Raw genomic sequence first — 14,955 nt, forward strand, 5'->3', positions numbered from 1 at the left:
CCTGGCATGGAGAAGGTGAAAAGGATTGATTGTTCCAATACAAAAGATAAAGAACATGGACTAAAACTAGAAGGTTCAAAACAAAGTTACTTCTTTTATGTGAATGAACCTGTGAAATCATTGCCACAGAATGCTGTGACTTGAAAAATCAGTGGACAGGTATTGGGAAAGTCTGTCCATGCAATAGAAAGACACAACAGGCAGCTCCAGGACTGCAGGAGATACAGGAGCTGGGAGAATGCTTTAGGGGAAGAGCCACTGTTATTGATCTTACTCCTGTGCATGTCTTTGTCACCAAGGAGCACCGAGATGGACCTCTGCATGATGCAGCACATATGTTTATGCTTTTAAGTTTAACTTCACTTGGTCCTGTAAGGGTTCTTCGATAACTGTTCACATTTTCTGTGTTTGAATCCATAGCCTGGCTCTTCTATTTAAGAAACACTCAGGGCTTCTTTAATGGTGCTGTAAATTCTGCATTATTTAAACAGGAACATTGAGGCACCTGCCAAATATCCTATTCAGTTACTGCAGTAAGAATTTCAATGATTTTTTTTAAAAAAAGGCTGTTGGACAGAGAGTGATTCAATGACTTGCTTAGAATCCCACACCTCTCCTAACCCACAATATCTCAACAGTTTCTGGGACAAGACTCAGAGAACATCCATATGCTCATGTGATGCAAGCAGCACTGGGTAGTGATTTCACTATTTATATACTGGTTTTCATTACACCTTTCACACAAAATGCCTTTGCATATTGGCATAAATCTCCCAGAAAAGGTAATTGGGACACCTTCCATAGCAAAAAGATGGTCTAAACTGGACTCATCTTCAAATCACCTGAACTGGAAATAGTTGTTACCAGTCTTCCTCTGTCATCACTTCCATTTTGCTTATTTCTGCTGAGCATTTTTAACCACTCCCCCCATGAGAAGGCCTTACATCAGGGATGAAGGTGTATGGTAAAGTACTCAGGGGCAGGTTTTATCCAAAGCCTGTTTTCCCTTGATTTCTACATGCACCTGCAGCCAATTCAAGTGCAGGTCATCACATGGAGGTTTTCAGCAAGCCTCCCTTGAATTTTAAATATAAAAATAGGGCATGAGCACACATATGCATGTCAATTACTGTGCTTTATGTTTTAGTGCTCCTCAGTTGCCAGAAGGTTTTATCTGCATTTGGGGAGGATTTGCAGGGTGGATGGCAGGGCAGTATGTATAAAACACTAAAAATATTTATTTTCATATATGCTCACTGATGAGTAAGTATCCCTGCAAGTTCATGCCTTTGGACATGCAAAGGAAGGCACTGAAAGAATTTAAACCCCATTTTCATATTATTCAATTTTCTTCATACTTTCAGGGCTCAACATTTTCTTGACTGATGTCAGACAAAAAGCAAATTTAGCAAATCTTAGACAAAATCCTACCAATTGTTTTGAGTTCTGTCTGCATGAAAGAGCAACCCAAACTACATTTCTTTTTTTAACACTATTCAAATTTTGCCTTTTCTAGCATGTTCTGAATAGTCTAGTCAAAATCCATTAATTTCTCTCAACTTCTACCTCTACTTACTGCAGGTTTGCTATTCAAAATGAAAGGCACCCTATGCATTTAAAATGTTACCACAGTAATTACTACTCAAACAATACATGCCAAATTAGAACAGTCATTTTTAGGGACATTGCTGAAGAAATTGTTTTCAGCCTAATGGAAGTTAATAACTGCTACTTACCTGGAACATCATTACTATTATTGCTTAAATAAGGTGACATTTAATTAGCAAGTCATGAGTAAGAATATTCTTTAAAATGCCTGGTCCTGGCTCCTGCAGATATTTTATAGATTCAATCGAAGGTGCAAACCAGCAGAAGGAGGGAGGTCCTGCATGGGCTGGGGATGCTTCTCACCAGTCCTGTGCAAACCCTTCAGGTGTGTGGGCACCTCAGAGGGCAGCAGCCATCCAGAGCTGCCCACCTGCCCCAGAACACTGCAATGTCTTGGTCACTCCAAAGTGCTGGTTAGAAACCTCTGATTTCTCAGATTAGAATTACTAACCTGATTCAAGGAACAGAATAGCTAATTCTGTATTAATGAGGTTTAAGGTTTTGAGGTTCAGGAAGGCCAAACAATCTGGATTGTATTTCCATAAGCATATGCATCAGTGGGGCTGAAACCAATGGGGATCTGCTCTTTTCAGTGGAGGATTTAGTAATGGTAATAGCAGCATCAAAAGGCAAGAAGGAAGAAAACACCACATGAAGAAATCTTAAGCTTTTTTCTTTCTTAAAACATTATTTGTCGGTTTTTAATATGTCAGCTTAGAATTGAGCAAGACACTGGTCCCAGAAAGCCAATGTTTTTGCCCCGTAAGAAACAATTTGGTTATGGGGTTTTTAAGTTTGGTTTTTTTTTTTCAATTAGTTTCAAATTTTACATAGATTAAATTACTGAAATACTCAGAGTTTGGTTTATTATATGTTTAACATGTGCCAGGCTCAAAAAAAAGACTGTGATAAAATAATGGGGTTTGGTTTTCATCTTCTTTCCTCCATCTGATGTGGTTTGAATTAGAAATTTCTTTAGGACTGCCATAAAAAGGTCCAGTTTTTGTCTTTTAGAAGCAAAGCAAACAACTTGAATGTAAGCAACTATAAGCTGTTTACCAAACCAGTATGTGTGTTTATCCCTAAATAAATCTGTCACAGGGCTGTTAGATAATTTGTTTCTAGTGAGTACTTTGAAAAACTGCTATTTAACAGATACTGGAACTTCCTTCCAAAAGTTGCCTGTTGAGATTTTTGTGAACTTAGTAGAGAAATATGTATTTTCTGAATTTGAGAAATGAGGAGATAGGAAACAGTCCGTGATTCCAGTACAATGTTGATTGGACACAAATCAGTTATTCAGCTCATTTTAATTTTTTTTTTAAATAATATCAGTTAAAACTGTGTTTCATTAGTAAAGTGAGGAGGTCCAAGTTACTGTTAATTCCAGGGCCAAGGTAAACTGTTCCTGTTCACAGTGAAAATATCCACCAGAAAGAAAAGATAATATATAGAAAGAAAAGGAAATGCACATATGTTTCTATAGAAAAGCTGCATAGAAAAGCTGCTTTAGTTGAATTCAGGAAAATCTCATTGAGCAGAATGAGACAAAAGCCACTAACTGAGAATAGACATTACAAATGAAGCATTCACCCAGGAGTTGAATTTTTTTCAATTCTGATAGCTCTTTAGAAGGCATGTACATGTAATGCCCAATTGACAGAGCCTCTCAATTTACACAACACAGATCAAGGCTCTGCTCTGTCTGTGGGGGAGTCCTCAGGCTCCTCTGCTAGGATCTGCACCCTCCCCAAGACCTGCATCTTGACACACCCTACAGCTACAAATTAAAAAAAAAAAATCTAAATAGCTTTTAGCACTGTCAACTGTAGCCACTTCTCTCTAAAATTAAGTCAAATTATGGAAACTACATGACATCTGGTCTCCTTCATGTGTATGCTAATATTAGAAAAAACTATTTGCTGCTCCAATACTGCACACAGCATGACACAGGTAATAGAAACAAGGCAGGATTTCCACCTCTTTCAGACTGGTCCTATAAATAGAAATTTAAAAAATGATCTGCCACAATTTCATTGTCTTAAAACAGCATTTTTTGTCAATTTTGGACATCAAAAGCCAGACTTTAAAAGAACTACAGATACCTAATTCTCTTCAACTTCATAGAGAACAAACAAAGTTTGTTTCCAGAAAGATTGCCCATGAAAATGCTAATATTCATTAATGAAACTATTTTGCTATGTACTTACATGCCAGCACACACAAGTATTAATGATATTCATACTATTAAATTAAATCCAACATATTACTTGAGTTACTACTATCAAGTGTTTTCTAGTGCTGGCAATTATTTTGTGTCTACGTGGCATGCACAGAGCTACATCAGCTTCAGCCATTTCCCAGTCTCTGCTGACAAACAGGAGGTCTCCACACCTATTATTCACTGCTGGCTTTCCTAACCACTTTAACACATTAATTCTCGAGGATGCTTTAGCTGATTTACATAAATACCTCCTCCCCTCCTACATGCATTAGATTATTTTTTACAAAGCATTACTGGGGATTATTTGCAGCCAGCAGAGTCAGTATGTCCTCACCATACAGTCCAGAAAAACAGAGCTGACAACCATGCTGTTTCCATGGTCTACCTGCACAGACTGGCACACTGGTGTTCACACTCAAAGTACAGCAGGCAGCTGTTCTCACCCAAAACATGAGCCCAGCTGTGCAGAGGAAGGCCTCACAGTGGGTAACAAATACATTTGTTTTCATGATATAGACAGGAAGAAATCATTTATCAATCGGTGGATTAGGTAGACTGAAAAGAGCCAGTAAAGCCCAACTGTAAAATCTGAGAAAATCAGGATGGTTATTAAAGGGGAGAGAGAAAGTGGTAAAATAGATTACTTCTATTTCTTTGAGTTCCAGGGCTTCCCTTCATGTAACCTCAGTGTGATCAGGAGATGTGCTGCTCAGCCTACTGCACACACTGGCAGGGCCACACTCTTCACTTCCCATCCTGTACTTGCAGAAATCCAGAGCTAAAGGCCCAAAATTCAAGGGCTGAGCCCCAGAACACAAAGTTTATTCTCACACCCAAGATCTCCCCAGGTTTGCAGCAGTTACATTTATCCAGCTCTTTGAATCACTTCTGTATTTATTGCTTCATGTTACAAGTACAAAACTAGTGTAAATACCATGAAGTAAAAAAATTTACTTTATCTGGTATGTTTTGCACTCTCTCATTTCCATGTTGTTTCTGTCAGCATACAGGAACTGCTTCCAGACACCCCTTCTGTGCCCATTTGCAATTCCTCAGAAAGCAATCTTTAAGGATCACACAACTTTCCAATTTTAATATTTTCACCAAAAAGAAAATGGGAACATGCTACTAAGCATATTCTGGTTCGTACAGATTGCTACAATTGCCTTACTTATCCCCCTTTCATAGGATTAACCTATAAATATGAACATAGTTACTAAAATGATTTGTCTGGTTTTTCTGCTATTTCCAAAAATAGCACCCAGGAGATAGGAACAAATGAATTTGGTATTTCATCCAGGGACAGGATACCTCTTGGGCTTTCTAAGCCTTTAAAAATTATTTAGCAGTGATGACAGATGCAAGACTGACATCTCAATACAATGAAAACCTCAATTTATCCATGCTATCAGCAAGGCTCCAGTTATTGAACAATTCTATAGCTATGCAGTTTGTTACTGAATTAAATCCTTCCTATAGGATAGTGATTAATAATCCCTACTTTTGTTGTTTAAAACAGATGTTTCAGGCCACAGAATGACAAAGATCAACTTAAACACATGAAGAGAGTATAAATGTCTTCCTGAGTCGGCAGAACAACCTGAAAAAAAAATTGATGGAGAGGTCTGCTTCTCCCTAATCACCTGAAAGGGTTGTCACGTCTGGAATGGAAAGATAAGTTACAGCATTGCCCTCAGTAATTATTTCTAGATGGAGAATTCCAGCAGAAGCATCCAGCTTTTGTTCTTAACCTCCAGTCCAAAGCTGGCCATGCAGTAGAAAAAGTAATAAAAAATAGTATCTCAGAGGAATTCATTCTCATTATGAAACAGTTTCATATTTAACTAACTTCAAATGTCTTAACATTAATTAAGCTACTGTAGAATACCCAGTTTCTTCTGGTGCATTAGAGTAGCAAATTTAGTTTAAAACACGGGTCCAGTTTGCAAAAGGGCATTAACATCGTAAACACACCCTCACTAAGGTCCTGCAGGTGAATGCTACAGCAGAGCACAGCATCACCAACCAGCACAGTCGTGCTCTGGGTTGGGCAGCAATTCTCCTCCCTGCCTTACTTTTAGTGGCACAAGGAAGTTTAAAACCAAGTTGTGAAAAGGTACATCAGGCCCTCCTCAGCTGAGCCTGCTGACTGATCCTGGCATCAGTCACTTCAGAAAGAGAATAAACCAGCAGTTACTTTTTTGGTGTCTTTTCCATGAGGATTACAGCCGATAGATTGCAATGTCTCCCTCTTCTGTGCAGCTGGAGATCCCTGCAGTGCTGCTTGTCCCAGCAGAGCAGAGGCACAACACAGACGCCTTTCCCATGGTTTGTAAATCCTGTATTTTATATCCATGACCTTTGCAAATCAAGCCTCAAAGAGAAAGCACAGCCTATATAAAGTAAGTTTATACTTTGAAGACTTAAGACTTGCAAGTGAAATATATCTGTTTAGAGGCAGAAAGTAGAAGCTTCTCAGGCAACTAGAAGCTCTCTCTGTGAAAGCAGCATTAAAGACCCATTTTCTTTTAATCTGTGATGACAAACTTCCTCAACAGCTGCATTCCACATAAATGAAGTGACCAAATTCATGGGTGAAACTCCTGTGAGAAGACAAAATCACCCTACCCTGCTGACTTAAAACTCCTTATACATTTGAAATAAGGACCACAAATTCAGGTATAAGTGCTAAAGTAATTGTGTTTTCCCACAGCAACAGTTAATAGGAATAAAGGATATAAGAGTGAAATAGGAGCTAAGAAAGTCAGAAAACAGCCTAAAAGCAGGCATGGGAAAAGTCTAGCCCATACATGTGCCTCCCCTTGCTTTGTGAACAGGAGACATCAGACCATTGACTTCTGCAGTTTCAGTATCTGAGAACTGGGATATTATGCTAATAGCTGTGATGATAGCATTTGATGTGGATTTCCAGGTCATTAAGGATGCCATCAGGGTCACCCACTGAAGGAACACACAATTCCCACTGAAGACACCTCACTGGAAGGTCAGATATAATTAAATGTAAGCAACAAGCCCTCTCTCCTGCATACTTGCCTTATTCAGGATGTGAGTCGCACACTGAGGACTACAAAGGTCACAAGCCCACTGGCCAGCTCCTGGCTAAATCCTTTCCCACAGCTGCATGAAAGGTAAGCAGCTTCAGGGGAATCAGCAATGAGTTTACTGGTGCAATATTCAGTAAATGTTGTCTCTAGTGCACAGTGTGAGAGACAGATCTGTAGCCATTGACCTTAATACTACTGATTACTGTGTGGTTTGTTGAGTAAGCACTGTGTAAGTGAGCAAGTCAGAAGCACAGCCTCTGAATAAAGATAACATTACACCAATATTGTGTTATTTTAAGCCTATATTAACAACCCAAAAGTATTTGTTAAACTAGCAGGAACTGTGCCATGGGAAGCCCCTTTTCACTGCAGTTCTAATGCAGAAATACCCTGCAGAATAATCTCACGAGCTAAGACTGCAGAACCATATAAAAGCAACAGGGACCAGTTAGGGTTTACATGCACATTTTTAACCTTGTTTTTTCCAGACCTTAATTTTATTTTTTAGTTCTTTACAAATTTCTGACCATGTTTAGTTTTATCCACTAACACCTTTGGAGGAGCTACTGTCTCTTAAGAATGCATCCTTTGCAAAGCCAAACATTTCACACTGGTACAGAAGCAGGGAACTATCACAGGAGTGCTGAATTAAAGAGTTTTCAGTAATTTTGCAAGAAGAAAAAAAGATGTGGCAGATTACTATTCCCAGTTTTAATTTGTATATGCAAAACTAATCATCCAACATGACCTAAATGGGGAGTGCCACTTTCTGTTCACCAAAAATGCAAATGGTTAAGGACCTTGAGAAGTGGTGCTCCTTGCAGAGGTCACCTCGCTGGTCTGTTATCAAAGCCTGCATAATGAAGTGGATGACACAGCCATTAACTTGCATATGGGCTTGTATATGTCAAAGCAGACCAGCTTAATCTAAAGGTGAATTCAATAATGTTATGCTGAATTGCAGTACAAAAAAAGCCTGCAAAAGCCTATGATTAAGGGTCAGCACATCTGGCTTCTGATTTGATGTCAGCTGCTAACCCTTCTTTGACCTCATCCCCTGCAGACTGTCTAACTGCCTATTACTAAGGATATTTTACAATGTCATCCTGCCAACTCTCACTGTGCACTGAGAAATACCATGTATCTTCCCCTTTGCTAAGTTAATTTCCAAACCTCTTCAGTACACATGGAAAACCAACATTTAATTTCCTAAACCTGCAGTAAATTGTATCTCACATTGGGAGATAGTGAATGAAAATTGTAGGAAAGCTTATTTTTCCTTCCAAAATAACCATTCTGTCCATTAGCCAGTGTGATCTCTCAAATTTGCATGCTTTTCATAATAGCATTGGTGACAAAAATTTATTCATCCTTAGCGAAGCTGCATGAAACCAAGAGCAGAAAAAACTTGCTTACACTACATGGGAAAGCATTCACACCACATGAGATTTCCTACTTTACTGACTCTTATTGTTCTTCCATTTATTCATTTCCCTATATTTGGCAGGTGGGTGTCCCATTTCTGTTGTTGATAGGCTGAGGCTTGTTTATGCTTTTTGGTAGGGCAGTCCAATTCTGCCAAAAATTAAAGGACAAAGCCTGTTGAGAGGCTGCATCCTACTGCATAAAAAAGAGAAGTGAAACCTCTCTCAACTTGGCTTTCCATTTGCATCAGAAAACAATCTGTTCATTAGAAACAGTTCATAATCTTAAATGTTTTTCTAAGCTCCATACCAACTGATTCTTGTTTCAAAACAAACAAAAATTACAATTTACAAAAGTGAAAGGTAGATAATTACAGCAGAACACTCAGTTATTAGATCATTTCCAAGTACACAAAAGGAAGGAAATGAATGGCTTGTGAACACCCATATGCAATCACAGACGTTTCTCAGTGAGAATAAAGGAAAAGTTGTGCAGTACCATGAATGCCCCAAGGCACCACAAGAATTTACTTCATAGGTGTAAAAAAAGATACATTAATTTGATACCTAAATATTTTAGGAACACAAATCAGTTAGAACACACCTTGCAATTATTTCAGCTTCATTCTGAGAAGAATGTGCTATAGGCTGACATTTAGGAAAAAAGAATTCCACTACTTCAAATGATACACAAGCATTTTTTCATCTATTCAGGTTTATAAAAGCTTAAAAAAAAGAAGCTATCCAATACTTGAGTTGTTACATGCATCAAGACACAACACAAAAGATTTCTTTTAGAATTTTACCAGTGATCAGCATTTCTCACTTATTTTACCCTTTCCACCACATTTAGGGAAAATGGGGCTTAATTATGGAAACCAGCAGCTGTTGTAGCTCCATAATGCATATAAATAAAGCACCAAAAGACTGCAGTGCCTCCTTTTGGGGTTACTATTTTAATGAAACAGTATCACAGTTCTAGCTCGTTCCACCCTTTCCAGGGTGCATATCAGCAGTAAATCTCATCGACTGCACACTGCATTGCTGAATTAAACATAGAACCTACTGGGATGGAGCTGAAACCAATGGGAATTTAGAGCTACATCACACGTAGCAGGGACTGGGCTCATTGCCCACATCATGGCCTTATCAAAGTATCAAGAAAATAATAAACATAAAATATAAAGTTCAATAACTTTGTTATCAGTATAACTAAACACAGCTTTCATAAACATATCAGGTCTATGCCTGCAAAGCCTTATAGTCACTTTTTCCTTTATTCCTCTCAGCCAAAAAGCAAACCTTCATTATCACTTAGAGTCCACCTGGTTTTCCAAACAGCAATTACACCACCTGCACTGCCATTCCACACTAGAGCAAATTTAGTCCCACTTCACTGGCATTTCTGCTAGGCTCTAGCAGCCACCCAGTCTATCTGCCTCTCATTAGCAAGGCAGACCCTGCTAATAAGCAAAAGGAATCCTCATATGTGCAAAGAGACAGGGAAGACATCTGATGGCTGTCACCCTGCCTCTGACTCCTGTGTCCATCTCAGCAATGCAAGCCCTCCATGAGCACCAGTAACTGTGCATGCACTGAATACACATTTCCCCTGCTTCCCGAGCAGGCTGGGGTTGGCACATGCAGCAATCTCATTCTGTTTGTGTGAAAGTTTCATATTTTTCCCCATTATGAGTCCCCACAGCCCAGATTGATAGTAGACCCAGCTGTCCTTTATAATTACATTTTAATGACTTAGGATGGTTGTTTGCATTTTGGCAACTTGTTTAATAGTGATGACATTTAAATTGTCACAACTAGACTTCAAAGTTATCAATTTATTAGATGATCAGGAAACTTCACACCTACAGTGGTGAGGTTTTTTGGCTGCAAAATCAGTAATCCATCGGCACACTGATTTATATAATGAGGGTTATTTCATAGGGATATGCTTTAGTTAATTCAGCCCTGAAAAGGATTCACTTGAACGAATTAAAAAGGTTCTGTTTACTTATTTATTACTTTAGATTGACAGATACTCTAAAAACACACATATTGTGTTTTGCCTTCTGTTGCTTTTTCATTTCAGTACATTGACTTTTTGTGCACATACCCATTTATTTCTTCTTCTTTAAATGAACCTGGGATTTGCAGAATCACATATGATTCCTTCAGAGAAACACTTCGATACAGCAACAGAAGCGCTCAAATACTGCATAGTTTGTACTCTTGGTTGATTTTCTTTTGCTAAGTATTTCAATACCCACCCCCCAATGGTGCATCCAAACAGTTGTCCAACTCCTTATAGATGTAGAAGTCATGAAGAGCAGAAAAATTAACCCTGATTGCCTGAATGTCAGGTTTAATCATAGTACTGTCAGCTGCCTGGCACATCCCCTACACACTGATGGTTTACCCCTCAAGTTCCCTGCTTCCCACTTTTAACCCAAGGGTTTCAAGTCTCCCTGAAGTCTCCCACCCAGCCCTGTTTGATCTGCTATTTTGAAAAGAGCCAGTACATGGTAGGGGCAGGTAAAGCTCATGAGTTTCCTCACAAACTCACTGCACAGGCCCAGCTGAGGATGGGGCACAGCTACAGATGAGCAGCGCTGGCCAGGCCCTTTAGAACAAATTGGCATCCTGCCACGTCTCCAGAACTGGGGCTCAGCCTGGCAAGCACAGCCTGGCCATTGCCATCAGTGGCACAGAGCAGCTGCCCTCCCCAGGCAGGGGGACCACGATGGCAGCTGCAGGAGGTGTGGGGCTGCAGCCCACCAGCAACACACGCTCCTGCCAGAGGAGACTGAAACCGGTCAGGTGATTCTGAAGTTACTAGGAGAGCAGCATGCAGGTAAAGTTGTCACATGTTGATTTTTAGGAAATCAACTAAAACATACATACACCTGATTGATGATTGATATCAACAGGGATATGCCAGTCATCATGAAGGAAAGTAGCTCTGGGAGGGGCAGGAGGGGGATTACTGCTCAGTGCCAAGCCCCTGATGAACAAATGGCACTGCTGACAGGCACTATGCAGATGCAAGCAAACACCCTGTGAGCTCCCACCTACCTCAGGGACTTGGCCCAGCATAGGGTGTGCCATATAATCTTTTTTCCAAGAGACAACTGGCTGTAATACATAAGTAGAAGGAAAAAAAAAATCTAATGAATGTACTTCTCTTGACAATTTTGACTGCCTTTTCCTCCTTATCAGTGGTATTACCTTCATGCAAGCAATCATTAAGTAAACAGATCTCAAAGAAAAGTCATTTCAAGTACAGATTTCTTCCACTAAACTCCCTGGAGTGCCCACTCTGTAGCCCTTGGGCAAAATCCAGCATTAATTTATCTCAAGAATAGGCCAGCGCTCATTAATCAAGCAAAGGCCTGGCTGCAATCCTCACAGGCGGCTGCGCAGAACGCCAAGTCACCTTGTTGTAACTGATCTAGGTACTCCGCACTGCCAAAAACCAGAAAGCTGCCAGAGACCATTGTATTACAGATGGAAAGCCAGTAAAGAGAACAAGGAAAGTAATTAAAAAATATATTTCTCAAGCTCATTGGACATGGACCAAAAACAGAACACAGAATGAATAATTGAAATAAAAGTGACAGGTAGAAGAAATACACATTAGTGAGCTCCTGAAAGAAAAAGCTTCAAATAGACTCTCACAAGCTTTTAGAAGAGGAGGAAGAGGTCCCCAGGGCAATCCCCATGGGAATTCTTTGACTCTGGGAAGTGGGAGGGTTCATCTAACTAATGGTTGAAAAACTTGCCCTTCTACCTAGAAAGCTGGAAGATCCCCAGAAACCTGAACAAGTCCTAGAAAGTCTGCATAAACACCCCTGCAGATGGCTGAGCGCTGTCTTTATGCCCTTGCCGGTGCTCATTCCTTGCCAATCTAAGCCCTCTGCCCTGACCGCTGCTCAGTTTCCAGGGGTGGCCTTTGAAGCGGGTGATTCCCGCACTGGCGATGGCTCGGGGGACAGGACAGCCCGGGGCTGTGACTTGTTCTAGCTGGGAGCTGTGCTGGCTCCCAGCACATGCAGAGCACGGTGCGAATCCCGCCCGCTCCAGCCGCACCCAAGCCCTGGATACAGCCTCAAGCCGATCCCAAGCACCTCGTTGATTTTTTTTTAAAGAAGATTAGAGAGCAGTATCAGCAGAGGGCTGACAGGCAAACATCTTCAGCAGAGTGAAAAATAAACCGGAGCAGTAAGCCAGCAACCTGTTGTAGCTGTTTGCTCAGCGAGCGCACGGCGTCAGAGCATTGCTGCGCTGCGTGTCACGACAAGCAGTCACACCAGGACAGCACGGAGCCACCTCCTGCTGCTGCCCCAGGCCTGAAGGAAGGCTCCCACCTGCTTTTCTTGGTCTGACAAGAAACAGCACATCTCTCTTTGTCCTTAGGCGATCACTGTGGCCACAGCAGCACTACCACAAAAATGAGGGTGAAAGCTGCTATTTGAAACTAAGGTAAAGACTGAGGCTTATTTGCTCTACATACACAGCAAAAAGCAGCATCCTCAGCAGGCTCACCAGTTATTTCCACCAGCTGCTATCAGTAGTCTCTAGTGCACTAAAGGTAGTTTAAAAAAAAATACACGTCAATTTTTATTGAGCTTTGAAGACAATAGCTTGTATTTCAGATCTGAATAAAGCATTGTGCTCCTGAAAGCTTGTCTGCTTTTCCCATCTACACTAGCTAACCAAATACAGCATATTGCATTTTCCAGAAAATTCTACATTATCAGGTTAGAGTGCAATTTCTCCTGAGCTGAACCTGAGTAGCACTCAGGTACTAAATATAAGCTCTCAGGTTTGGTGATAGTCAATAGTTTTATGTAGTTTGATTCTAACTCAAACATTACTTTCTATGCTAAAAAATATTTAAGTGCTTCAAAACCCCAATTTCATCTTTATTTACTTTACTGCTTTCTACAGCAGTCTTGTAATTTCTACTGAATATTATAAAAAAAAAAATAATGAAAAATGTGAAAATAATGCTTCAATAAAGCTTACCAGCTTTGAATTGTCACTTTCAGATTCACTGACTTGAATATTATACTCACCCTTCCCTGCTCTGGAACAACCTCTGCGAAGGGGACCCAGCTCCAAGGTACCTGAGTAAGGGGCAGGAAAGGTCCAGGGACAGCAGCTGGTTCAGCCAAGAGTCCAAAGCACAAGGCAGCCCACGAGGACAAGGCAGGGCAAAGACAAGGGTAGGAAATCAAAGCCGGCATTGCCCCTGGATGGAGCTGTTTGGAGACAGAACCCTCAAGCAAGGGCCAGGGCAAGGCTGGGGGCAGCTGGAGACCAACCCTGGTCCAGCCTTGCTCAGAGGAGGACTGAGGGTCTCAGGCTGACCTTAAATGGGGCTCTGAGCCCACAAGGAGGGGGTGTGGCTGGGGAACCCAGGTGAGGCTGGTCAGCAACTATTAAGGGCTAATTAAGGCAGACCAATGCACTCTGAGCTGTGACAGATGCTTTCATTAGGCTTGGTTTTGTTAAATAAAAATATGTTAAAGGCAACTTTAGGAAGCTGAAACCAATAAAATAAACAATAACCCAAAACAAATAATAATATCCATTTCAATATTATGGATATTGTGAATATTATGGCTTACTATGTCTCCTCACACCTTCCAGGATTCAAACTTCCAAGGGAAAGAAAGCTTCCCTCTTTGAATGAAAACAGAAATAAAAGAACCAAATTTTTGAAGTGGTCTTCTGCTGTTATCAGCCCCTCTCCCAAATGCTTCCTCACCTCTGCCTCTGCCTCTCAGCCTGTCTGCAGGGAACAGGAGTCAGGCCAGTGACCATGTACAATGTAGGACCAAGGTTAGCATAAAAAACAAAAAAACGTGCAGAGCATGAATTCTACTCATATATCCAGAGGATAATACAGAGCAAGAAAAGACTTCCAAGAAGAGGTTTAAATGTAATTTCTGGTGAAATTACTGTACTATCTTTGACAAATCCTTCTTTACAAGGAGTGCCAGATAAAGCCCTCTGGTATTGCCTTTGGATTAGCCCAACTTTGAGAGCTGGGAACCTGGGAGAACAGCAAATCAACATTTCATCTCCCTTGGGAAGGCCATTGCTTCCACTGTCCTGGCATCCTGCGGGCCAGTGGAGCACACAAATGTCACCAGAATACTGACACATCCTTGTTATAAAGTAGTTCAAATTTCATAAAAAATTGGATCAAAATCCACGTTTCCGTAACAGAAAACATTACATGAATGCTTTATACAAATGGGAAATAATCACGAAATTTTCACAGCTAGAGCATTAAGAAAAATTCCCTGCCAGCAGCAGAATATACTTCAACTTTATGATTTTTATAAACTGTGAATGATGAGATGTAAATTATGCTGCCACTGAAAAAAACCCAAACAGCTGTATTGAACAGAATATTTTCTACCTACAGTATTATTACAAGTAACAACTTCCTGACTGTTATTCCTGAGGTCAAGCAAAAGGAAGATAAATGTTTGCATATGCAACTTTTAAAATTGGGTTTAGATGACAGCAGGTTACTCTTTTGTTACTTCATACCAAATAACTTTTTACATTATAGTTTGTTGTCATCAGTGATGTCACATCCTATTCTATTTGCTTTTGACAC

The 14,955-nt window shown here is 40.4% G+C and overlaps 1 protein-coding gene across 1 annotated transcript in view; it reads right to left on the minus strand.

Moving 5' to 3' along the window:
* Window positions 1–13,649, minus strand: part of IRS1 (insulin receptor substrate 1) — a 68,919-nt gene extending 55,270 nt beyond the window's left edge. The window contains exon 1 of the mRNA XM_064721086.1: window positions 13,397–13,649. The gene's annotated coding sequence lies outside the window, so the exon portion shown is untranslated. The remainder of the gene's footprint in view (window positions 1–13,396) is intronic.
* Window positions 13,650–14,955: the final 1,306 nt, after the last annotated feature.

The sequence above is a fragment of the Zonotrichia leucophrys genome, chromosome 9 (genome assembly GCF_028769735.1).
Source record: "Zonotrichia leucophrys gambelii isolate GWCS_2022_RI chromosome 9, RI_Zleu_2.0, whole genome shotgun sequence".
Lineage (NCBI taxonomy): Eukaryota > Metazoa > Chordata > Aves > Passeriformes > Passerellidae > Zonotrichia > Zonotrichia leucophrys.